The sequence below is a fragment of the Ixodes scapularis genome, unplaced genomic scaffold (genome assembly GCF_016920785.2).
Source record: "Ixodes scapularis isolate PalLabHiFi unplaced genomic scaffold, ASM1692078v2 PGA_scaffold0__279_contigs__length_252992795, whole genome shotgun sequence".
Lineage (NCBI taxonomy): Eukaryota > Metazoa > Arthropoda > Arachnida > Ixodida > Ixodidae > Ixodes > Ixodes scapularis.
In genome coordinates this window covers 209,545,455-209,570,980 of record NW_024609835.1, presented here as the reverse complement: position 1 = coordinate 209,570,980, position 25,526 = coordinate 209,545,455, and positions in this window count along the sequence as shown.

Sequence of the window (25,526 nt, the reverse complement as noted above, 5' to 3'; positions counted from 1 at the left end):
ATATCGTTCTCTCTCGTATTGCCGTATGGTAACTCCTGCTGTTCTACGATATAATTCACGCGATGTCGTATATGTGGGCGTACCGATATCCACATGTTGCTTCACGGGCGATCAATACTGTGTTACGTATCCTCTTAGTCCGCGGTATATGCCGACGTAATTCATGTTGGTAACTTGGAATTCGTTCTGAGATTTATCCACGCGATATTGTATTCTCCTTTGGGCCCGTGATCGACGACCGATATTTATATATCGTGTGGCCGCACAGTATTTCCATGTCGGTCACCAATGTGCACGCGGTGTCGTATTCCATTTCAATAACCGTAAGTTCTGTCGGGATATTGTGCTTCGATATCGTGTTGTATACCAATAACCGCAAGTTATATTGGGATATTGTGCTCCAATATCCTGTTGTATACCAATAACCGCATACTATATCGGGATATTGTGCTCCGATATGAATTCCCATCGTGCGTATTGGGTTAATCGGATAACAATAAGTTTTTATTGGTTTCCATCAACTTCATTGGAATACAATATTTCCAATAAGCCGAGTTCATACTGGCCTTTTTCAATAGGGTCAGCTGGCAGTGGCTGGGAAGGGCGACCAGAGCAGCCGCTGGGGTTGTTTACGTGGTGGCAACTGATTGTCACGGCGCTTATTTCGGCGATTTAACTTGATAGGTTGCATGCTTGGGCGAGTTGGCGAACCGTATTCCACGGTGACAGCGCAGTGAAACAATCACACACCTGATACTCAGAGAGACAAGCACACGCGCTGAAGAGGTGAAGATGTAAAAGGGACGGTGTGTCGTGTGCTGTTCTCGCCGTTCAGTATGGTGCCTCCGTGCTTTTGTGTCGGGGTTTGTACAACGTCCATGTGCTCGGTCGTGGAAGTCTGTATGTGAACGGCTCTTTTTACTTCCGTCAAAAAATGAACGCCCTTGCTTCACCGTTTTTATTTTAGAGGTAGATGGGTTGGAAACAAATTTGTGTACCTTTTTAGATTACTGCGTGCCGTTTGTTTCAAATAGAGAACAAGTAGATGCAATATATTTTTATTTGTCAAGAGCCTTCAACAAAGTGAATCACATGTTTTTTTTTGTGCAAATTGCATCTGTGTGATGTCTGTCCAGAATTGTGTAACTGGTTTAAGAGTTATCGGTATTTTCGATCAAATAGGGTTCGTGTCGCTGACAGTTATTCTAAAGAGTTTTTCTCAATATCAGTCGTACCCAGGGAACAATATAGAGTCCTCTCCTTTTTTCACTTTTATAAATAATATAGTGTTATGTGTAAAGAACGTCGAACTGCTTTCATTTGCTGACAAAATCAAGTTTCTGAACAGTGTTTATTGCCCTTAAGTTTGTGATTTGATGCAACATAATGTGACTAATATAGCACAGTGGTATAAACAAAATCAGTTATTCCTTAATTTTTTAGAACCAAAAGTGATATCTTTGTGCAGACGCAGTGCCATCATTAATAACACTTATCATCTTGAGAGAAAACTGAATGAAGGAGTTTCAATTGTGAGGGATCTCGGTGTGATCATTGACTGCAAATTAACTTTTAAAAGTCATGTCTTTTTTGTCGTCGGCTCTGCAATGAATGTTTTAGGACTTACATCGCGTTTGACCAAGCGTTTTAAAGAGCCCCAATGTTTAATACATCTTTTTTATTCCTTAGTGGTTTTCAAGTTTGAGTTTGTTTCTGTGATTTGAAATTAAATATCTCTAACTCAGGTTTGATCAAAGAACGTGTGCAAAAACAAGTTGTTCGAAATATTTATGATAGATGGATTGGACGACGCGTGTACTATGGCTATCAATGCTTACTAAGTAGACTTTTGCTGAAGGTTTTATCCCAAAGAAGAACTGTCCGTGACTTGGTATTTCTGCATAAAATCATTAATGGTGCCATTGATCTTCATGGCTTATTAGTAAAATCAATTTTTATGTTCCTTTCCGCGCTACGAGACAGTTCACCTGTTTTGATATTCGTTTACTATATCGTGTGTCACCTATTTCTTGTTTACAGACATTATACAACAGCATTGTGCCACCTCAAGTTAACATCACCACACCCCTGTCCACATAACGCTCTAAGTCACGTCGAACGTTTGGTCACCTCATAACGCATCAGTGAATGTGCATATTTATTTTTAATGAGTATGATTATAGTTTAAGATTTTCTATTGTACGAGTTGGTGTACCTAAGACAAGGCCGCTTGGCCGCTTCAGGGCACCCGAAAAATAAAAAAAATAAAAATATAATTTTATCGTATTATTTGCTCTACTCCAAGAATCTTCGTAGGCCTGACAAGACGGACGCACTTTCACGGGGTGCCAGCCGAAGCTTGGAACTCGATGACAAACCAAAGGTAGAGTTAATTAGAATTCGGGACGACCTCGTGTATGAGCTGTGTATAACCATATTCTAGCCGTATCTCGCCGGCAGCCGTTCCGTCTCGAAACAACAAATGCAAAATGTAGAATCGGTGTACGATGAAAACAAAGTTCAAGCCTGGAATGTTTCTTCGGAGTGCGTTACGATTTCGAACCAATAAACTGTGTAATTTAGAGATCATCCGCGCTCCCTTTGATGTTATACTTGCATGTATCAACCTGGAAGGTTGCTGGCGAGTGCATCAAATCCGTCGAAGCCGGCCGACGGATAGTTGACCGACGCGACATTTTGTTTTTATATATATTTGAATGGGAAAGGCCTTTACTTTCCCATGGAGCGAAGCCGGCGTTGTCTGTAACCGCCTGTAGCAGCGAAGCGGCACCTGAATTTCCATTGGCCAACAACACAGCAACGCAGATGCTCCGTCAGTCAAGCCGGTGGGGCGCTCAATGTAAAAGTGGACGCGCCTCAGAAGTAAAACACAAAGAAAAGAACAGCAACGCAGGTGCATCGTCACGGAAGCCGTGGAGTCGGCGGGATTCGCCGCGTCTGCACGGTGGGGGGACCTTGATGTCACCGCCGGAGCGCCATGTGAAGAAGCAAGACGTGGCGCGCTGCTTGCGGCGCAGCAGTCACCAGCAAGCCAGGGCAGTCTGCGCTGCGCACTGCCGCACTCCCTGCCGGCACTGCGGCTGCTTCTGCTCCTTAGGCGCCGAGAATTCTTTGGCATTCGCACCCTATAAGAAGTGCTTAGGTTTCCTTAGATTATTTTATATATTTAAGGATTAAAGCAAGCAAAGCAAAGTGTTGTGTGTATGTTCATACAGACGTAAGTTGGTGTGCCTTAGTGGGCAACTGGTGTCTCAGCTGTAGATGAGCAATTTAGCCAGTGCGGTACAACCGCTAGCCTGGGGTCTTTAACGTGCACCACGTAGTAGTGATACACAACCGCACGCCGGCACGATGCTCATCCAGATCTAAGCGGGCAGAAGCGGAGATTGAACCCGATATCCCTGAGTTCTCGGAGCACGTGGAGCTTTTTCCACGTGCTCCGAGCTGGTGTGCGCTAGCCCACTCTACCAGTATAGCCTAAAACTTACGGTATAGCGAAAAGTGCTATTTGTAGAATAAGCCTATGCACTGAAATATTATGCCTACCAATACTTGTTCGAACTAATATGCGAAAAAGCACCGGTGTCGGCTTTGCGCTAACGGTGTCATGGACTGTACCCTATTTCTAGGCTCTGCTCATGAACTCCTGGTTGTCTTTTTTTCTTTTTTCAGCGAGGTGAAGATTTGAGCACTAGTACTCACAGAGCGCGCTCAACTAGAAGCCCGCAAGGCGGTTCCCTGCGAAGTCCTGGGGCCTGGAGTGCTTTTCGATGAGGACCGTCAGACCTTAGACTCCGTGCTCTCCTGCAATAGTCTGGATGGGACAGCGCGCTGGACCACGCGTCCTTTCGGCAGTCGGTATGCAACGTGGCGTGTCTCGTAAGGCCTTGCGGACCGCTTTTCCTGGTCCGCGTGGGAGACATATATAGTTCGGCATGGCACACGTGAGCCGAGACGTCATCAGGGAGGCGATGGCGCACGACCGCTTACATGAGTAAGTATTCGGAGGTCAAAAGATTCGATATTGTAGTTGCGGCTCAAAAACCGTAACTAAGGTTGAAGTGCGGTCGCAATTCGGGTGAAGGTAAAACCGCGGTCATCGGTTGCTCTGTAGCGGCTGCTTCATGAAGTGGTGGTCATGCCAGAGCGTGCGCTCAGACCGTTGTGCTGAATTTTTAACGACACTTAAAGCGGCCAACGCGAGTCACCAATTGAACCGAAGGTTACGCCAGCGTTCGGCCGACACTCGTCTTCTATTAGCGAGGACAAGAGTGTCAGCCGAACTCTGTCGCATTTACGATTCGCGACACACGTTTGCCATTTTAGGTTACGTAGAATAGGAAGCCCTCTAGCCCCTTTATTTAAAGAGGTGCCCGCCAAGCGAGGCAGGGTAAGAGATATGGCACACAAGCCGCCATGGATCCCACCGCATGACGCTGCCAGTGCGGGGCGGTCCAAGGTCTCTTGTTCCCATTCGTGCAGGTAGCGACTGTACCTGTCCATTTTCAGAAATATGAAAGGCGTTACTAGAGAAACTTCAGCTAGGTTATGCGCCGCAGCCAAAGTCTCAGACCGTTCTCCAGAACTAATTTGAGATGGACGCGGCAGGAAAACCAAACCCAAGTTCACTTTCTGATGCTGAATGGGTTCGCATATTGATGAAAACGACTACAATGGATTTAAATGGTGTTATTTAACCAAAATAAAAAAATAAGACTCTCTCATATGTTAAAAAAGGCGTTTTTCGACGCCTCGAGGACCAACATCCCAGCTTACTTTTTTAATATTCTAACTCTTGTTACTCACACAATAAAATACCTGATGAAACCAAACCCTAGTTTCCCCTTCTTCGTTATTTGGTGTTTGGAGATTGGAGGTCTCGTAAGCAGTGACCTGCCAGTTTGGGTAGCCTACTAATAGTGAAAGTAAATGATACGCAGGAGAGCTGGTGAATTAGCTCCATAATAGAAAACAGTGACGGAAAAAAATAAAATAAAGCACAAATATGATCACCGTCCAATTTGACACAGTGCGTTTACTTCCTATATTTCATTTTTTCCCACTCTTGGGTTCTTTCGTTATGGAGCCTTTCAACGCCCTTTTAGTTTACATTGTCCCCAGACACATGGTTCATGCAAACGATATGAGGGAAAAAAAAAGCAAGACGTTCGACATGATTATGGAGAGTGCTCGTGGAACTATTTCTGCATTAAATCTCGATATGAGGAAAAAGAAAAGAACAAAACAGATCGATGAATATCTTAGAGCGCACTGCTTTTTCTCATTGTCTCTAATTAATTTAGCCTATAATATTAATAGCCGTCACTGCTGTACTTTCAACATCACTCATCCCACCATCATTAAAAAAGAAATTGAGATATTTTACTTAATTCCCCTTCTGAATTTGACAGTTCTTCTACCGTGTAATGGCCTTCTAATCCGATACAGATGCAGCAAAAACGGCATCCATGTACCGGTGCTTTTGTTTATCAAGACGTCGAGCGACGCAATCGCTTGGCGAAACGTTCAGAGTGAACCCAGTGTTGTTTTTCATTCTTATAAAGAATACAACCACCATCCACAGCTTTCACGTAGCCCTCTTTCAGTATCCGAAATATTGAATATTAATAAGTGTAACATGTTTCTGCGCCAAAACTACATTAAAAAAATAATCAAGACTATTACGTCCCACCTGAAAGATATTTTTACAAAACAAAATGTTTGTCATAAAGCTTGCGTGAATCGAAAAAAAGCCCTTAATAAAAAGCCTATTTCTTTTTATGGACAGTTTTTAAGGAGTAGGCGCAACCAAATCGATGACAATTGGTTCCAGTTTTCATCCGTGAATTCGGAACGGACTCTCCAATTTCCTCGAAGAAAGGCGCCTGCAGCGCAGGACCCCTGCAGCGTTACCTTCCTTCCTCTGCTCCCGTAGCCGATAAACGTCTCCGAGGAAGCGCATAAAAGTGATTTACAGGGTTATAACCGGGGCTCGGCGCGCGAGCTGGTTCCGACGGCGACGAGCGGAGCCCGTTAAGGTCGCACATACACACATGCACACGCGCGCACACACACCCACATACACACACTTATAGGCCCTGGCGTACACGGTGCTCAAGAAATTTTACGAAGCTCCCAGGGAAAGTGCGGATACGAGGCAGTACCACCTCGGGTACCCCTAAACTTTGTGGAACTACTAAAAAAAATAATGTTAGTTTTTTTCTTTTTGCTGTTTCTTTTTTTTTTTTTTGCAGCGCTTGTTAATATCAACCGAGTTTTATTATTGATATCGTCATTTTTTTAGTGCACTCAAAAGAAGTCAACTTTTGTTTGTAGCCTACGCCATGAATGAAACGATATGTGCATAATTTGTTTCGCTTGGCTGAAAATCTGGCAGTAAATTGGTGGTAGGTGATGGTAAAATAAATATTCCATCTAGTGGCATTATCATTTTTTTGCTAGTCTTGACATCGCCTCGGGAATGCCCGAGGCGATGCCAAGCGCTCTTTTAAAGCTATCCCGAAGGCTGCCGGTCAACTCCCCCCAACCTTACCCATGCCAAAGAAAGAAGTACTACTGTTGCTCCGACTGAGTAAGAGCTGATTTTTTAGCCATTGTTTGCTGCTTGCGCACTTAATTGACTGGCAACGAGGAAGCGATCTCGAGTTCGAATGCTAAGCATTTTACGCAAGCATGCCGAAAAACACGTATGACGAAAGTAGACTCACACGAAACGAGGTTTAAACACACTTTGTTTTTTTTTTTTTTATTGCGGCGTAGTTTTAAGAGTGAAATTGAACTATTTTACTGAGTTTCTTCTCTGCAAAGATTTCTGGCATAGTCAGAAGGATGATCCCTGGGTTACGATAGTTAAAATTCAGGTCATGAAATAAAAAAGGCTTGAGGTACATCTAAGCATTTCTTGTGAGTTGATAATGCGAAAGCATGCAAGCCGCTCGTCCGCTCCCGTTGTCGTCTGCTACGTACTAGCGCGCGCGCGCTTCGGGGTCTCGGAGGCCATGGCGCAGCGGCCAATGAGAGCCCTGTCGACGCGCGCCAGCCAATGGAACCGAAGGCACCGGAAACCAGGAGCCGTTTTCGCGCTTCAAACTGATGAAGTCAGCTCGCTCCATGAGAGAGCTAATGCTTTCGCCTCAAAATGAGTATGGCGTGAGCACTCTATGTGGGCTCGTGTACGATGAAGGAATTGAGGGCTTTCGGGTTGTGGCTCGTGTCCTGTGATAGTTGTCGAGGGACTGGAATAGTCCAATTCTAACGATATCCGGAGCACAGCCCGTTCCTTGTAAATGGTCGACCAGACTAGGTGGCTCTGCACGTATACGCTGCCTCAGGCTGGCAGTTGAAGACGTGAACGTTGATCATTTTATTGTTCTGTTTTGTTCAGTGAGCACTGGATATAGATAAATACAGGATGTGTGATTCAGGTACGAAGAATTGGCATGCTCGGTCCTGCACTGCTTGATATATTTTTCTTTATTAGCATAATATGTTTAAGTGATGCCTAATTTAGACCATTCGGAACATTTATTATTGTTACTATTGCATTTTCTTTGATCAGTTTAAATATATCTCAAGGGCAAGCTTCGTCAATTTAAACATGGCTTCTAACGTCCCATGTTTTACCATCCCGATTCAATATAGCGGGCAAATTATTGATTTGCATTATTTCCCATTCGTTCACAAAATAAAAAAATATATATATTTTGGCGGTTAATTGTTTCCGGAGGTTCCTTCCTTAGGAATCCTACATAAATGCGATGGCCCTTACCTCTCGCCAGACACTGCCCCTGCTCGCACCGCTGCTAACACGGGTGCACCCTCTACAGGAGGCAACACTGCGTGTTAGGCGGATATTCTTGTAATTGAAGAGTAGGAACAAGATGCCCATGGCGGAACACTCGATCGTGTCAGTATAAACAATAAACAAACCGCCAGCGCAGGCGCGTCAGTAACGTGAAAGAAAGAGGGAGAGAGAAAGGGAAGGCGGCTGCGTAGGTACCAAGATATTGCTTAGTTTGTGGAATGCCGTCTTATACCCCTGTCAGACGGGCTAGTTTAGTGTCACTACAAGCGAGTGCACTTCAGTCCGTCGAAACACACTCCAAGTGTGTTGGTGCTACACGGGAAAACTTAGTGTCACTCCAAAATGATGGCAATGACGATGGGTAAGTACTGGGCACGCAAAATATTACAGTGCATAAGCATTTTTTCATAAATAACTTTGTCGTCTCATTAGAAACACGTTACCACGCATTGTTGTGCTAAGTCACGAGCTTTAATCCAAATTTAAATCCAACTTGATCATTACGATCAGTTATTACAAGCCAGTGATACACGTCCGCACGCCGGTACAATGCTCATCTATACTTTGTTTCACCTTATAATGTACCGCAGGAAAGGCTACAAGCGCGAGCTCCTTCATCAGGGCACATCTCGGCGGCACAAGCTCTCGTGCGTCAAGAGTAGCTCCCAACGCTATGAGCTCGCGCTTCTAGCCTTGTCTGCGGTACATCATAAGGTGGAACGGAGTATAGATCGAAACGAGCAGAAGTAGGGATTGAACCCAAGATTCCTGGGTTCTGCAGCGCGAGCTGTCACTTCGCGTGCTCCGAGCTGGTGTGCGCGAGCCCACTTGGCCACTCGCCACAACGAAACATCATGGAGTGTGTGGAGGACGAGCTGGAGGGCGATATCCGCGATATTGGACAGTGGAAGCGCGTGATTGGGGCACTTTTCTCCGTGAGAGCCCAACGCCTTTCAGATGAGAGGCAGGTGGACCTTGATGCCGAAGCACAGGCAAGAATTTCAAGTGACATCGATCTGCAGCTACCGGCCAATGCCTTCACCATAGCCGCTCTCATAACCGGCAACCTACCCGTGATCAGTCGAGAACGGTGGGCTTTCCAGAGGAACGAACGGTAGTTCGAAGACACCTTGCACCATTTGGGCGAGTTCCATTTCAAGCAAGCCTTTCGCGTCTCTCCTGCCACCTTCAGATTCCTGGTGGAGTCTTGGAGGTGCCTCCTGGCCGTCGCTGGCCGTCGCGCAGGGGCCAAGGCTGGAAACTAGATTAGCCGCTTGTTCTTCTACAATGCACTACTTTCCTGCCAACAGAAAACAAGTGCGGATCTAATATTACTCCTATCAAAATAATACTAATTTTACGCAGCGTTGATTTCTTCTATTATTTTTACTCCTTGAACACTGCTATCGAGATTACACACTCGGTCTACAGGAGCGAGCGTAGTGTGCTCCCCGAACTCACTTCATTGGAAGTGTGTTCTTCGGGCAGGGCTGGGGATTGAGCTCAGGATCACTGGGTTCTCCAGCGCGAGCTTTCTCTCCACGTACTCCGATCTCCTGGGCGCTAGCCCACTCGGCCACCAATACCACTTAATAAAGACATGTTAAAAAAATTAGACGTTTACGCTCTGTAATGCCGGAGTGGAGCGCAGCTCTCGAGGGGGAGGGAGGAAGGGTACGAGGGGGAGGATATGCCTGCTGCTCCCCCTCCGTAGCCTCCCATCCTCCTCTCCTATTCCCATCCTACTTAGCGTAAAAATTTGGCTAAATTTCCCGCTAAATTTAGCCGGGAAATTTTCCTGCTGAATTGACGTGCGACGTCACATGACACGCCATCTGAAATTTTAAATGTGACGTCAAACGGGTAAACTTTTCCCTCTAAATTTAGCGGAAAAATTTTCCGCCAAACTTAGCAAAAACTTTTACCGCAAAATTTAGCGGGAGAATTTTACCCTCGTGACGTCATACGTGACGTCATTTTGGGAAACCGCCCTTAATGCAACGCGCAGTTACGCCGACGCCGCTTAACTCAGGGACGGGTGCCTAGGAGCTGTGCTCTAAAACAACGTTACATCAATGAACGATTTTTACGTCAGTTGGATGATTCTGATCGATTATCACAAGCCGATATAAAGAACGAAACATATCCAACTTTGGCGTTCCGCTTCGTTCCACGGAAGTTTACGAGGAGGCCCTGACACTGCCTAATCAGATCATAATTATCGTGTTGTCTCGAATAATTGCATGCGAAACAGAAGTAGACTCTATCAGTTTCTGCTAACCAAGATAGCCATGAATAACTGACTTTGTCGTCGTCTTTTATCAATTGACCGCTGCGCTGATCTTGATTCAGATAAGCCTAAACTCCAAGTCCACCCCACTACTTTTTTTTTGCCATGCCACTCTTCTACATGTCGTCTCTTTCACGAATTTCTTTTTCTTTATAAAAAAAAACAAAAAAAACTTACGCCACCCCTTTTGGTTTCTGTGTTGTTATGTTTTGCTGTTGAAACACTCCTATTTATCCCACGCACTCGATCGAGCGAAGTGAGTTCGTCAAACTCACTCGAAGCCAAGTGTGTTCCTCAGAAAGGAGCCGTGTGGCACACTACAGAAATGACACCAAGGGTGAAGTGCACTACCCTTGTAGTGACACTAAACTAACCCGTCTGACAGGGGTATTAGTCCGCTGTCGCATGTGACAGCTGTGAAGAGACACCGATGGAAGAGGGTAGGGCGGCAGGAGGGGAGCAGAACTACGTTATCTGTGGTGTGCGAGCATAACTTTCAACGTGACGCTTACGCATGGTGCGAGCCGAAATATACGTTCAATCTTTAAACTAAAGTGCGTTTCTTAGCCTATGAACGTCGAATGTTACATTTAAATAGCGTTCTTTGAAAAAGTTAGAAAATAGTTTCGAGACTTATTTCCGACTGATGGGTCGTTGTGTTTGATGTTCCAGCCAGTCGCGTAACCCCTGCAACAACAACAAAAAAATTATTGTTTTAGCTCTCAAACTAATTGAAAAAAACTTTTGTTTTCCTTGTATGGCGCATTGGATTTGTCTCGTGACATCGTCATTCAAAAGTTAGAGGACACGACTGAAATTATATAAACGCAGTACCGGTATCAAAACGACGACAAAGTTGTTCTTTTTATCATTTACTGAACGAATTTTACGAAAATTTTAAACGCTTATAATCATCCCGGCAGAGCGTGTCCAATCACTACGCTCGGGATATACAAACACAATGGTCGCCTTTTCTGCAAGAAGGGGGAACTGGGCAAAAAAGATGACAAAATACGGCAGTGCGAAAAAGCGGTTATTGGCAAATCGAGACGACGTTCTCTCAACACGCATCCCGAAGAATGTCATAGTTGCATTAATCCTAGCGCGGAAAACTACACATCAGCAACATTACAAACACTTTTCAATGCGATTCGCCAAAACCTGCAAACAACTTGCTGCGCCCCCCCCCCCCCCCCCCCTTTCTCTTTCTCGCAAACCTTTCCACTTGCCATAAACCACCACGACACGCAGGTTCCATTGAAAAGCAACGACTTTCGCAAGAAAGAAGTAGCTGAAGCAGGGACACAAAGAGGACCAAGCAGAGTAGGCCGCTCTCGGATCCAAGAGCAACCATCTGTAAGAGGCAGCAAACATCGGCGGTAGATCTCCGCGAACGCCCGAAGTGCTCCAGGCAGGGCCTCTGCTGCCCTCGCTTGCTCGCCTCTTCGCTCGGTCGGGCTGGCGCCGAGATTACACGGAGCACTGCGTTCGCAGTTGGCGACGGCTACCCGACCCAGGGCCCGCGAACAAAGGAGGTACGGAGTTTCGACTCTTCCACCTCAGCGAGCTTTGAATGCCGACCTCGCCCCGTCGCGGGCTTTCAGACCCGATTCACCCTCCCGAACAACGGAGCCCGTGGTGCTTTGGATTGCCGCGTCTTTGGTCGGCTTAGCGAGGACCCGAATTAGACACCAACCTGCGGGTCATTGTACGCGACGCTTCATTGTTCCGTTTCGTTCAAACTGAATCCTGATACACATGCTGCGATTATGCTTGTGATTTCGCAGTTGTGCGACGTCACTCGTGCGGCAAAAAATCTGCATGGTGGAGGCTGCGGGGGTCAACGCTGTAGCTTAGAAATCGCAAGAAAAATCGCACCATCTGAATCAGGCTTAAGGTGGCTCGCCAGGAATTCGCATTTTCTCGAAAAGTTCGATCTCTAGAAACGGGCACACACAGCACGAAGGAAGAAATGCGAAAGGACACACATAAAGTATACCTCTTCCTTTCTCTAATTCCCTCGCCCCTTTATTGTTTAAATTGCTGTAAAACTAGCAGAACAAATCGACATTTGCACATATTAATATTAAACTTTTTCCGAATGTGTACTGGGGCGACAGAGTTTACCAGATAAAGTTCAACATTTCAATGCACCTTCTGTGGACGTTCGAGCTTTCTATTTGAAGGCGCCAATATTTTTCCGGCTCGTTCCACAGGGTAGGATCCAATGCGGGCACCCAATACAACGATCGATCTCTAGATGATCACATGTTGTGTCCTTTAGCCTGTCAGTCCTGTAGAGCACATAATTTTTAAGTCTTAACTTTTCACATGCAATGGAAGAGAACATACCTAAGTTTTTTTGTCTGAGCCACTAACTCCTAGCGGGGTCCTGATCTGGCAGCGGTGTAAGAGCAATGTTTTAAACGTACAGCGAGCGCGCCATGTGTGATTGATGAGATTCCGGTGAAACAAAACACACTATCTCACTTCGGCTGGATTGTTTTATGACTTTTTTCAGCTTAAATACACTGTTCTAATATTATGGTGACAACTAGAGACCTGGAAGCCTGCGGGCAAGGAAAACCATGCAATGCCGCGTGTCTTAATATCACTATGCCTGCAACTACCAATAATGTTAAAAAGATGGCTCAAGAAATTACAAATATTTTGTTTTCTACATACCTTTTATCAGCCTTACTGCGAGAATAGATTATGTTCCTAGAACTACGGTCTACCCCCCACTGCCATTTATTTCGTTCATCTTTGAATTTAAAGGCCTCTTCACCATCGAAGACAGCACTGCCACTAAGGGCCGGTTGCACCAACGTCGCTTAGCGCAAAGCGGAGCTTAGCCGGGAACTTAAGCTTAGTTTCGGTTTCGTTCGGTTGCACCAAACTCGCTTATCGCTAAACCTAGCACTAAACTACGCTTAACTTAAGCGCCCAACATTGGGCGCTTTGCTTCGGGTTGTTTCTTAATCCTGGATTAAAAACATGGCGGCTGGTTTGTCACGGTCGACGCGGTGGACGAAATTGGTTGTGCAAAGTGTTTTAGGCTACATCAGCGTGAAAGTCTCGACAAAATGACTTTCGATTGTGACTAGGATGCAAAATATTGTCGCGTGAAGTGTTGATCGACCCCTGTTTTCAAGTTGGCTCTCCACTTTCAGGGCGTGTTAGCCCTAATCGAGAAACGTACGGAGCTGTGGGGTTCACGTCTGTATTCCCGTTGGCTCTTCTGTCAACGAGCTTATTCGTATGTACTTACTAATTTTCGCATAGCTGTAACGTATTGTTATTTACCACCTTGTTTATCTACACTTGCAGCGCGTATCCTTCAATCTGATCAGCGCGTTGAATAGTGGCAGTACATGATCTCGGCGATCAGCTGATTGTCGACACCTCTGCCGTTTGCATTAGATTGCGGCGCTTTTAAGTAATAAAACAGCGAAACTTCAATTTCTTTCGTTTTCTGAGTTTTGAGACAATCTTCAGTGAATTTTCCTTATCTCGCGAGTAGAATCTTGGCTTCAGAAAACTGTACCGTTCCATAACTGTAACTTTTTTGGTGATCACATTTTTTTTATATACTTTGCTTTATATCTTTCATTCGTTTCCCGAGAACGAGATACTGTTGTTTCCGAGTTGTGCTCGGTGATGGTGTTTTCCCTTTACTTTTGTCGTTTGTTGTCACTGTGACGATGGTTGAGACTATATACCGGAACACGTTTTCAATAAAATTCAGTTGAAAGTTGCGCCTTAATTGTTGTGTCCTCCGTAACTTTTTTGGTGATCGCGATTTTTTAGGAATATTTTGCTTTATATCTTTCATTCGTGGCGACGACAAATCGTAACGACTACTATGTTAGATTCGTTCATTGCTGTATCGGGGCAGGCTGGGGCAGTTGATGCGAAGAGACGACCGTTCTTATCGGCGCAATGTGATGTACTAGTGGGAGTTTTTTTTTTTTTTTTTCTGAACTCGACAGTGTGAAACTGAAGTCCGTTTGAGGCTGCAGCGGATGTTCAACGACGGTACAGTGCAGTTCTGTCACCTTGCTGATAGCAACGAGTACCGTCGATGCAAGGTCTCGTGACCTGTCCTCTCGACGACTTCTATTCGACGATTTCCGGGCATTTTCGCAGCTGCCGTGGGGAGTTCGTCACTGTTTTGAACTTCATCGGTCTCAGGCTTGACTTGGTTTTAGTAGTCATCTTACCTGCCTACTTATATCCATGATGTTTTGTCTTCAGCGATGTAGTGAGTAGAGTGTCCTTCTCGCGTTCGGTGAGTTTTGGGGCCCCCGATGGCTCCTTCGCCTCAAAATGTCAGCACGAAAACTACTACCACTGTCAAAATATCCTGTTATCAACCGATATTAAACACACAATCACAGATGTAAAGAGCATCCGTGTTTATTTGAAGCTTTGACTTCTGTTATTGAAAGTTAAACGAAAAAATGATTGAATTTGGAGACCTTTAATTTGTTACTCACCGAAGAAATACAGCGAAAAGCAGACGCCGACGACAACTACTACGGCAGTTTTTTTTTTTTTTTTTTACATTACGTGATTCCTTTCCGCCAATCGTATTCGTCGCTCTGAGCGTTCCCTAGTTTGCTCTGTTTGTCCCTAGATTTCCTACGCAAATCCAGCGTTTAGCTAGGGGCGCGTCTGTAAAGCCGGCTTAACGTTGGTGCAACCGGAATTTAAACCGGTGCTTACCTAAGCTCGGTTTAGGGCGCTAAGCCGGCTTAGGAAAGTGCCGCTTTGGGTTAAGGTAAGCGGCGTTGGTGCAACCGGCCCTAAGTGCTGTTGATCGAAGCTGGAAATAGCGATGGCCTTGCGTATTTTTAGCCTACACTCTTACCCCGAGCGTAAACGATGAGGAAGCCAGGATAACCTTGCCTAGTGACTCTCGCACTAGCCCTTTCCCGAACATTCTATGTCGAATATTCGAGATGACGAGCATTGTATATAAAGAGCCGAGCGCTCTATTGGCGATTGAACCTTTATTTCTAGTTTATATTTGTCGAACCCTTGTCCACCCGGGACATTTCTGGTGGAGGCGCATAGTACGCCTCGTTGTCCCGCTTTTGTTCCCCGCTCCTTGGGCGGGTTGCGTTCTGTTGGAACTCACGAAGACCCAGCTGCCGGCAGGGGCATCGCCGGTTCTCGTGGACGGCTTCCCCGCAGATTTGATACAGCGGGCGCTGGTCGGCCGTCCTCCAGACCACTTTTGAGAAGTAATCCGCTACAAGTAACGAATTACTTGTAATCCGTTACTTTTTTAAATAATTTTGTAATTTCCACGTTACATTTTTTTCGGAAGTAATTTGTAATACAATTTAGTTACAAAATATTGGTAACGAATTACTTTAATTACTCGTTACTTTTTTTTTAAATATGAGCATAATGCAGTAACTGGAGCAATACGAGCAGAACATTCAGCAGCATAAAGAGAGCAAGTTCAACAAAAAAAAAAAAAAAAAAAAAAACTTCGGGAAGGGGGAGCAACCGAAAAGAAAACAAGATTTTTTCTATGACCGGTCACTAGAACTGATAGAAAAACAGACAAGGCATATACAAGTACACGAAAGACAAAGATAAAGTAAGACAACGCCGAGTAGGCTCTCCGTCGCCTTCCATCAAGTTTTTCTTCTTCTCCTGCGCAGGAGGAAGCTCTTCCTGTTTATTTGTTTTTGACCTTTACACCGTTTAACTCTTTCCAACTTCTTCGACATCTTCCGCCACCTGAACAGACATCAAACGCGGGTCCATACCCCTGCGATTCGCGGTTTCACAACTCGCGTAACATATGATGTAGCCTCGCGCGAGGGGGTCGAATTCGTTTTGTCTTTTGATGTGCGTTATTGTATTTTCAGCCGTGCTTTCGAGGCACGGCTGAAAAGCGCCCGGCGCGAGGTTAAGATCATCGTCTTCGGGGGTACAGACGATACTTCTATTGGTTTACTTGTCTGGGCATGAGGGTCGAGTTCGCTCCTCACGTTACAGTCAACTATCAACATGAAGGGGGTGGGGGGGGGGGGGGGGTTAGGCTACCGAAGAAGCGCCTACAGAGAGAGATAGACAAACGTAAAAGTGGTGTGAGCCTCTATTGTTTTGTGAGACCGATAGCCACCGCTCCTCTCACTCTCTATGCCCTCCCCTCCCCTGGCTTCCACGCATATTGGTGGGAAAGTGAGAACCGTTGGACGATCGATAATTCGTAACCGCCATTTTTTTTTTGACTGGCCGAGTTTTCGGTCATAGAGTGTCCGTCGTCTCCATTATCATCTTTTAATGAGATGTTAAAAACTCAGGGCATTAAGGAGAACGGAAACCTAAAGTTTTAGTGCATACTTTGCTTGCAAAAAATACACATTGTAATCAGCAAGAACAACAAACCCTAATCTACAGAAACACACCAGGGTAAGCTGGGACACTTGCATTCTGCATTGGCTATACATTGTAACGTTAGAACCAAGTTTTTCTTTTCTTGTGAATAACAGGCGAAACACCCGAGCCGAAAGGTAGCTTTCGTATAGACCAACACGCGGCCGTGACGTCACGCAGCTGCGGTGGCGCTGTCGACGGCACTGCGCATGCGCAGACGATTCACTTCACGTGAATTCGGTTTCGGCGCACGCGCATTGCCCACACCTGGTGTGGGCAAACGAGGGCTTGTTTTGTAAACAGCGTGTCAGTCTATATCGCTTTATTAGATCCGAATCTCGTAGCGGAGTTAGACGCTGCCACTGAGCACGCGCACCGCTAGCTTTGTCTGCACGATTACAGGGATGATTTTCGGAGGCCGTAAGCTAGCGGGATGGCGGGTGTGGTTGCAGCTTCGGTGCCTTGTAAGCTTACAAGTTAACGGAGTGAACCTACACTCTTTCTCTGAAATATTATATTTTAATTTTACAAGGACTACCAAGATATGGGCGCATGAGAAATAAAAAATAGTGTTGCAGAAGATATTTAAGAAGTATCAAAATTGTTTCTAATGTTTTTAGGATAAGTGTACAGAAAAAGTAACGTGAAAGTAAGTTGTAACGTAACGAGTAAAGTAATCCGTTACGTTTCAGCGAAAGTAATTTGTAACGGTAATCCATTACATGTTTCAAGCAACGAGCACAAGTCTGCTCTAGACATTTGTCTAAATTGGCGAAGGTTGCTCTGGGTGGACGTACTGGGCGTTGGAGGTTCCCGCCGCAGTGGCGCCGTACACGGGCGAACAAGGGCGGCGGTCGTCGGGCAATTGCGGCGTAGCTCAGTGTCGGTTCCTTGGGGTCCGGAACATCGACGGGAGCCTGCTGCTGGAAGGCTCGATGTAATTCTTCTCGGATGACCTCGGCGATTGAGAGCGAGGCCGGCCGTTCTGCAGCAGGAAGCAGCTTTTGGAGCTCCTCCCGGACGACGTCGCGGATAATATCGCGGATGCTCGGGATCCGGGTGCCGACATCGCAGATGGACGACGAAGGGCCGGCGATGACATTTTCGTCGGCCAAATGATCATGAACAACACGGCAGCACTTTAACGAGACGATCTTAAGATGCGTACACTCATTAAGCATCTGCAGGGACGAAGGAGTGCAGTTTCATGTGTCTTCGCACGAGCCCTGATGACCTTCGCTGTTCGAGAAAGTGTGCTATCCAGAAGAAACGTTCCACGACAGCAACTCCACGTGACTGCTGGTTATCCCTGAAGGTCTTCGACCGGAAGCCTTCCAAACGTGCCATGACGATCCGAAGGCGGGTCACCTAGGCTGCAGCAGAACACTTGCACGGATACGTGAAACATTCTACTGGTTTAAGCTCCCGAAGTCTATCCACCTCTACGTTCGATGGTGCCGCGAAGGCCAACGACACAAGAAACCATCGAAGCAGGAGGCAGGATTCCTGCAGCCGATCACTCCCCAACTACGCCGTTCCAGCAGAACGGAACTGGCATGCTTTGACCGTTCGCATTATAGACGCAAGGAAACCGGTGGATCATCGTCGCGACCGATTACCTCACAAGCTATGCCGATACCAAAGCCCTTCCATCGGGCACTGCAGTAGAAGTAGCCAAGTTTTTCGTTCAGTCCATCGTCCCCGAATTACTAATTACAGACCAAGGGTCGTCGTTTTTGGCAGAGCTAACTCAAGAGATCCTTCTTCTCAGCCACACCACCCATTGTCGAACAGCGGCTTACCATCCTCAGACGAGTGGGATGACGGAACGGCTAAACAACACCATCGCCAACATGATCGCGATGTACGTCGACATGGAGCACAAGACGTGGGACGAGGTCTTACCTTACGTCGCGTTTGCCTACAACACAACAGCTCAATAAATTACTGCAGTTGCACATTTTCAGCTGGTACATGGTCGGGAAGTAACGACCATTCTAGACGTGATGCTGCCCCATGTGCACACCGATGATTGGAGCGACGACGCCCAAATGGTGGCTCAGCGTCCTAACAAAAAATCTTATATGTATAAAACAATTTCGTCGAATAGACGCATATGAGCAAATAAGAGCCTATAAGAGCATTCAAGAATCGTATAAGAAAACATAAGAAAAATCTACGATTATATAAGAAGTTATAAGAAAGCTATAAGGTGTTTCTTATAACTTCTTATATAATCATATATTGTTTTATATGTTCTCATATGGTTCTTGTAGGCTCTTATAAGATATTATTTGACCATATGCGTTTATTGGACAAAGAAATTTCTTATACGTACAATATTTTTTGCTAGGGAGGGCCAAAGAAGTCCGCTAGCTCGCCAGACTCCGGATTCAAGACCATCAACATGTCGGCACTGCTACCTTCGTCGTCGGGACGTTCACTTCCAACCCAGAAACAGAGTGTGGGTGTGGACACCCACTAGTCGGCGCGGCCTCAGCGAAAAACGGGCGAAACGGGACTTCGAACCGTGCAAGCTACTTCGTCGCCTCGGGTAGCTCAACTACGAAGTGGAGCCCGACGGAATGCAAACATCATCACGAGGTCGAAAACTACCCGAGGGGGTTCACGTCGTTGGACTCAAGCCATTCTACGCTCGGTAGCACCGGGGACATTTCACTCTGCGGGGGACATATTCAGCTTACCATTATTTTGTTTCGTTTTCTGTTGCATCGGGGCAATGTGCTTTTGAAGGGGGGAGTAATGCTACGTGCATGATCGAGAAGATACACTCCTCCGTTCATCTAGAACATTGGCGTACACTCTTAACACGAGCATAAACGATAAGCAGGCTAGAATGACCTTCTCTAGTCTGTCTGCCCTTAGCGTTTTCCTGACATTCTAGGTCAAATATTCTAAATGACCTGCATAGTATAGATAAAAAAGCCGAGCGCCTATTGCAGATTAAGCCTTAATTTTCAGTTCACATTTGTCGAACCCTTTTCCATCTTGGAGACTATTGACTTGGTTAATCTTTTTATTTAAGGGCCTCTTCAAACATACTCAACAAAACAGCCTCTAAGTACTCTTGATCGAGGCTGAAAAAAGCTATGACCGTGTTGATGGAGCGCTCACTCGGCGCTTTATTAGCGATAGGTCCACTGATAGAGCGCAGCATCACTGCTAAGTTACGTTCAAGTCAGCGCTGCAACAGAGCAGCTACTAACGTTACCTTAGCTATACGATGTATATTTAAGAAAGAGTACTACGCAGACTCTAACCAATTTCTTCAATGTGCCCAACGTTTCGAAGCCAGCTCGGCTCCTTGTTCACGGGTGACTGTATATGGGCCCAAAGGTAGCAACCTGTCGTCGTTTTCTTCTCTTCTCTCTTAGCATTGTTTTCATCCTTTGTTTCTGTGTGTGGCGCACTTTAGCCCGTGTATATAGCTGCTTGAAAGTGTTCCGGTGGATCGGTTTAGATTGTTGCTTGTAGTTTGTATGTGCCAAGATTCTATTAAGAGCCGCTTTCTCCAGCTTCTTTCTGTGTCGAGGATGGAGCTGCTGTCAAAGTCAATGACGTGGCCGGTACAAGCAACAATTCTGAACCGATCCACCGTAACGCTTCCAAGCAGCTATATACACGGGCCAAAGTGCGCCACACACAGAAACAAAAGAAGAAAACAAAGCTAAGAGAGAAGAGAAGAAAACGACGACAGGTTGCTACCTTTGGGCCCATATACAATCACCCGTGAACAAGGAGCCAAGCTGGCTTTGAAACGTCGGGCACATTGAAGAAATTGGTTAGAGTCTACGTAGTACTTTTTCTTATAACTTACCTAACCAGGCGGAGTTCCGCCAAAACGTTTACACTTAAGATGTATATTTATACAGACCTTAAAGGAGCATTGCAACAATTTTTGCACTTTCAGTAAATGCCGTTTAGAAATATTTTCCAACATTCATAACTTACTAAACTCCCACTAGATATTTCTGTGCATGCAGTGGCACTCCCGCAAAATATGACTGAAAATAGAGCAGCGTTGACCAGAGACCTCGTGATTTGGTGTCGTCGGTATGCCGCCAGTATTCATCACAGCCATAGGCTGATCTGGCGATAGTGGGCGCGTTCAGTAGCGCCTCTCTTGCCTCCGAACGGAGTGACTCGAGTCGGAGTCATCGGAGCGCCTACTGAACGGGAAAAAAACCCGAGGCTCCAATCCTGCTTCTACGCAATTTTCGCTCCCTCCCCTGTGCCAGACGGTCTCCGAATAAACTGGAAGCAGACGATGGGGAGCACGATCGCTTTCATTTGACGCCGTATTGAAGAAGTCTTGACAAGGTCTACACATCAGCGCTGCTGTTCGAAGCGATGCACCGCGATCGAGCCCCTCGCTTGGTGGTGCAAAGGCAGCTACTGTCATGAAAACCGAGAGAAAACGTCGTCAGCACACGCAGAATATAGAGCTCGGCGAATCTACGCCGCCGGTTGCGATACTCTTATACGGTCGTATGTTTGTTCTGCTATTCGTAATGAACTTCCTATAAAATGTATTCGTATACACACGGGAAGTTCGGCCGCGCTCGACGATCAAGGTTTTGTCGGCTAAAACGAGCCTCAGCCAACGTGCATCCCGATTTCGCTACGCAAACAAAACATTATGGAGTTTTCGTAGATCGTTTTCGCCGTCCCGCAAGGTCCTCCGCAACCCGCTAGGATAGCGGAAACTCCACAGTCAAGGCTATCGGCGCGCAGGCGCAGTAGCAGCTTCTTCGTTGCGGAACGCTTAGCGGAGGGGGCAGCGCGGTCTACGAAAACTCCCTATTAATCGGGAACATGCTCTGCGTGAGTGTCCAACCGGCTTCCAAAGGCGCGATCGTACCCCGCCTTGCTCTGTTGAGCGCGGACAGGACTATCGTCAACATTACCGAGTTTTCGTGCAACGGCGATCAAGACACGGCGTCAAATGAACGTTTGCGTTGTTTATTAGCACATTTAATCCAAAAAATACGGTACAATACATTTTCCGAAAGAGGCGTACCTGAAAAAGGAATTCGAACGCGTTATTCGTCTTACCTTGAGCACTTTTCATTAACAAAAGCGAGCAAACCGCACAGCCGCGATAGAACCAAAGCAAATTATACCACCATTTTTTTTCTCCTTCTAGTGCTGAAAATCGTCACCTGTCAGGAAATGACGTCATCTTTAGCTCCTTTGACTCTACGTGCAGCGTTTCCGGACTCGGTCCTTCGGAGCTTGACTCCTAAGCCCCGGTGTTACGTGCACCGGAAGTGACTTTTGGCCGTCCAGTGGAAGGAGTCAGTGACCTCTTGACTCCGGAGCCGCTACTGAACGCGCCCAATGCCAACCCCCAGCACTTTGGTCCCAGCACAGGAAGCATGATAAGCTCCAGACGCTCTTATGCATCGTTTTACAGAGACTGACTAAATTTAGCTCCGCTTCACAGTATCCTCAATTATGCCATCATGTAGCTTAACATTATTGCTTCAGGTTATAACAACCAAAAAAGCGCAAAAATTAGACCAAGGACGATTGAGAGGAACGTACAGTGCTAATCACACTTGTCTATAACGCGCGAGAGTGCGGCTTTCTCCAGAGAGCGTTAGACTAGTGGCATTCGCGGAAACTAAGCTAGTCACGTGGCGCAACATGGAACGGCCCGCTCGAGGGGTGTCGTCCTGCCCACTCTATCAGCTAAGACAACACCGCTTCACTCATTCCGATTATCCTTGTTCGGACGTCTTTCGGCACCCGTGGTGTCATTGTTGGCGATCAGTGCTTTTGTCCTGTAAGATTATCTCGATACTATGCGCACTCGTGTTGAATCCAGTCAATTGATATACTTTTGTTTTTTGCATAGTAGCAAGCCTCATACCAGCTTGACAAGCGCTAAAAGTAAAGTTCTTTATTATATCTTTTTTTTTGTTTTTCGATGACGACATCGTTGATACGCCTTTATGCTTTAGTTTGTTTATTGTTCGAGCAATGATGTTTGTAAAAAGCGTGCGAGCAGCCTTCCGCGTTCGCCGCCAGCTGATAGAGTGGGCAGGACACCCCTCGAGCGGGCCATTCCATGTTGTGCCACGTGACTAGCTTAGTTTCCGCGGATGCCACCAGTCTAGCGCTCCCCGGAGAAAGCCGCACGCTCGCGCGTTATAGACAAGTGTGATTAGCACTGTACATAGAAAGCGCAGACTTACAACTGAATTTATATTAGCAAGAAACATGAAACCATCGACTCACCAAAACACAAAAAGACCGCCAATCTTATCAACGGGATTACAATCTTGCTTCGTAACGACACATGTAAGCAATCCCGCTGCCAAACAAGGCAGTAGACGGTGAACTGACACACATATCCTCCTCGCACAGTGACATGACAAAAGCCTCCGCAATCTCCCTCGTTTTTTGGTTGGTGTGCTGCGTCACAATGGGGGTGTGAGTAAAGAGTGGCGCAGACCCGCACCTGGCACAGTGTACCGCCAAGTGACCGGAGGGAGGAGATATCGTGGCTAGGTTATGCTCCCTTAATTTATCATTAATGCATAGGCCTGACTGCCCGATATATACTTCTCCACACGACAACGGGATCTTATATACTACACCGACTTCACAGTTCACATATTGTTTCTTTTTATGTTTTTTTTGCACCCCCTACCCCCATCTTCCCCCGGTTGGTCCTGCCACACAACTTTTCCATCTTCCTACTTCCTAGGAGCGGAAAACAACACTGTGACCTGGTGTTTGCTAGCCACTTTTTTTAATTCCGTGGCTGACCTTGTGAACATAGTGAAGCACTGCCAGTCTAACGCTGTGTCTAACCCTCTCTGGGCCTGCAGCACTCATCCGGAGTCTCTTAAAGGAGGGTCTCCACCACTCCCACAAGAAGCGAAGGCGGATAAGCTCCTGTTCCAGTCTCTTTACCTGTATCCCGAAACTTTCCATCCTTCTGTGTGGGCATGACTTTGACAACGCGGCACGGAAACACGACAAGGCAATTCCCCTTCTAACAACCTTATGGTGGCGGGACTCAAATGGGAGCAAGCTTTTCTTTGACCGGGGTGCGTAGTGTCAGCAGACGTGCGATGACTGTAACGAAAGTCTTCCATCCAAAAACTGCGAGGTCCCTTCCGTGGGATTCTCTTCAGTCAATTTCAATCCCACCGACGAAGCCACGAATGCTTCCGAAAAATTCGCTACCCCCCCCCCCCCCCCCCCCCCCCCTTTGCGCATCATCTTGTGTGTAGACTTCGTTTCAGCTGTGGTCCGAGCGCGGCCGATGTTGCGAGCCGAAGGGCCAATCAAAGAGCGCAAAAAGTGCAGCGTCATGGCGTGCTCTCTGCTCTTGATAGGACTAGCCGGCGGAGGAGCGCGCACAGACACACGGCGAATAGCAGCTGGTCCTATCAACTGCAGAGAGCACGCCATGACGTTTCGCTTTTTGCGCTGTTTGATTGGCTCTTCTGCTCATAACATCGGCCGCGCTCGGACCGAAGCTGAAACAAAGTATAGAACACTATGAGGTAATCGTCAATATATCTGAAGATCTTTTCGACGTCGCTTTCAAGGTTCTGTTGAATCTTTGCTTCACACCTTCAGAGGTATAAATCACTCAGGACAGGTGCGACTCTAGACCCGATGCAGATCCCACTTTTCTGAAAAAGAGTCCTTTCTTTAAAATTCCACATAGGTGGCCGTCAAATAAAAATCTAGTAGCTCTAAACAATTTTCCTCGTTGATTCTGCAATCAGTTGGGAAGCCAATGATCCCACGGTTCTCAATGCTTTCACGGACAGCAACAAGAAGTTCATGGTGAGGGATCGAGTAGAAGAGGTCTTCCACATCGAACGAAACCGTCTCGCAGGTCTCCGGGTTCGTTTCGTTCAAAAATTGCAAAACACCCTCCGAGCTCTCAACGCGATACGGGTCCCTTAGGAGGAGCTGCGACAGGTGACGTTTTAAGAAAAAGGTCAGCTAGGCTTGCCAGGACTCCCCCTGCGTGACAGTTACCCTAAATGAAGGAGAGTCCGTGTGTTGTTTTCACCGCGAAGAACACCTCCAGGTGGAGCCCCTTAGCCCTCTGTACCGAGGCCTTTAATTTATCGAGTCCCAAAGATTCACACTTCTTAATGGCTCTTTCTTTACATTTGTTAAGAGACAAATTCCCACTGACTTCATTAAAGTTATTCTGTATCGCTTCGTTGCCGTTCTCCAAAAACACTTCCCCTGGCACCACCACAAAGCCTCCTACTTTGTCCGCTACGAGTAGCTTAAGCCGATGTTCTAGGAAGTAGGAGACAACTTTACCCAGATTTGGTCTTCCGACGGGTCTTATCGCTACGGTCGCGGGAAGGCAATCAACTCATCCAAAATGCATCTCCCTCTATGTTCTTCTGCTACTCTGTCCCCCACATTCCTGACAAGAGTTAGTATTTCCTGAGGTCTGACGGCCACTTCACACGCAAACTTGGAACCTTTTTTCAGTACTCCCAGCACATCGATTAGTACGTCGGCGTCACCCAACAGTGGAACCTGTCCTGCCTCCCTAATGAAGGTCTTCTCTGGACAGGTCAGGTGCAGTCTGAGAGTATGTCATAGGAAGTACGCGTTCTGCGCTGCCTGACGACAGCACCCCCACAGCTTCATTTTCGCGTCTCTTTCGTTCTTGACCACCGAGTAGCACCATACCATTCGGCACTCATGGAGCAGTCGGGCCTGTCTCCAGGCCTCAGAAGGTACAATCTTTGTAATCCGCTTTGCGTGTCCCACCTATGGTGGTAGCTGGAAAAGGGCGAGGACTTCCGGAGGGTAGCATCCTGTCCTGATGGCGTAGGCGCATTGTCACGCCTTGACTTCTGCCACAGCAATGGCGTTGATGGATAAGATGTCTTCGTGGTAACACGGCGAACATAGAAAAGGGCCCCATGTAGGAGGAAGTATCTGAATAATAGTATATAATCTGTATATCTG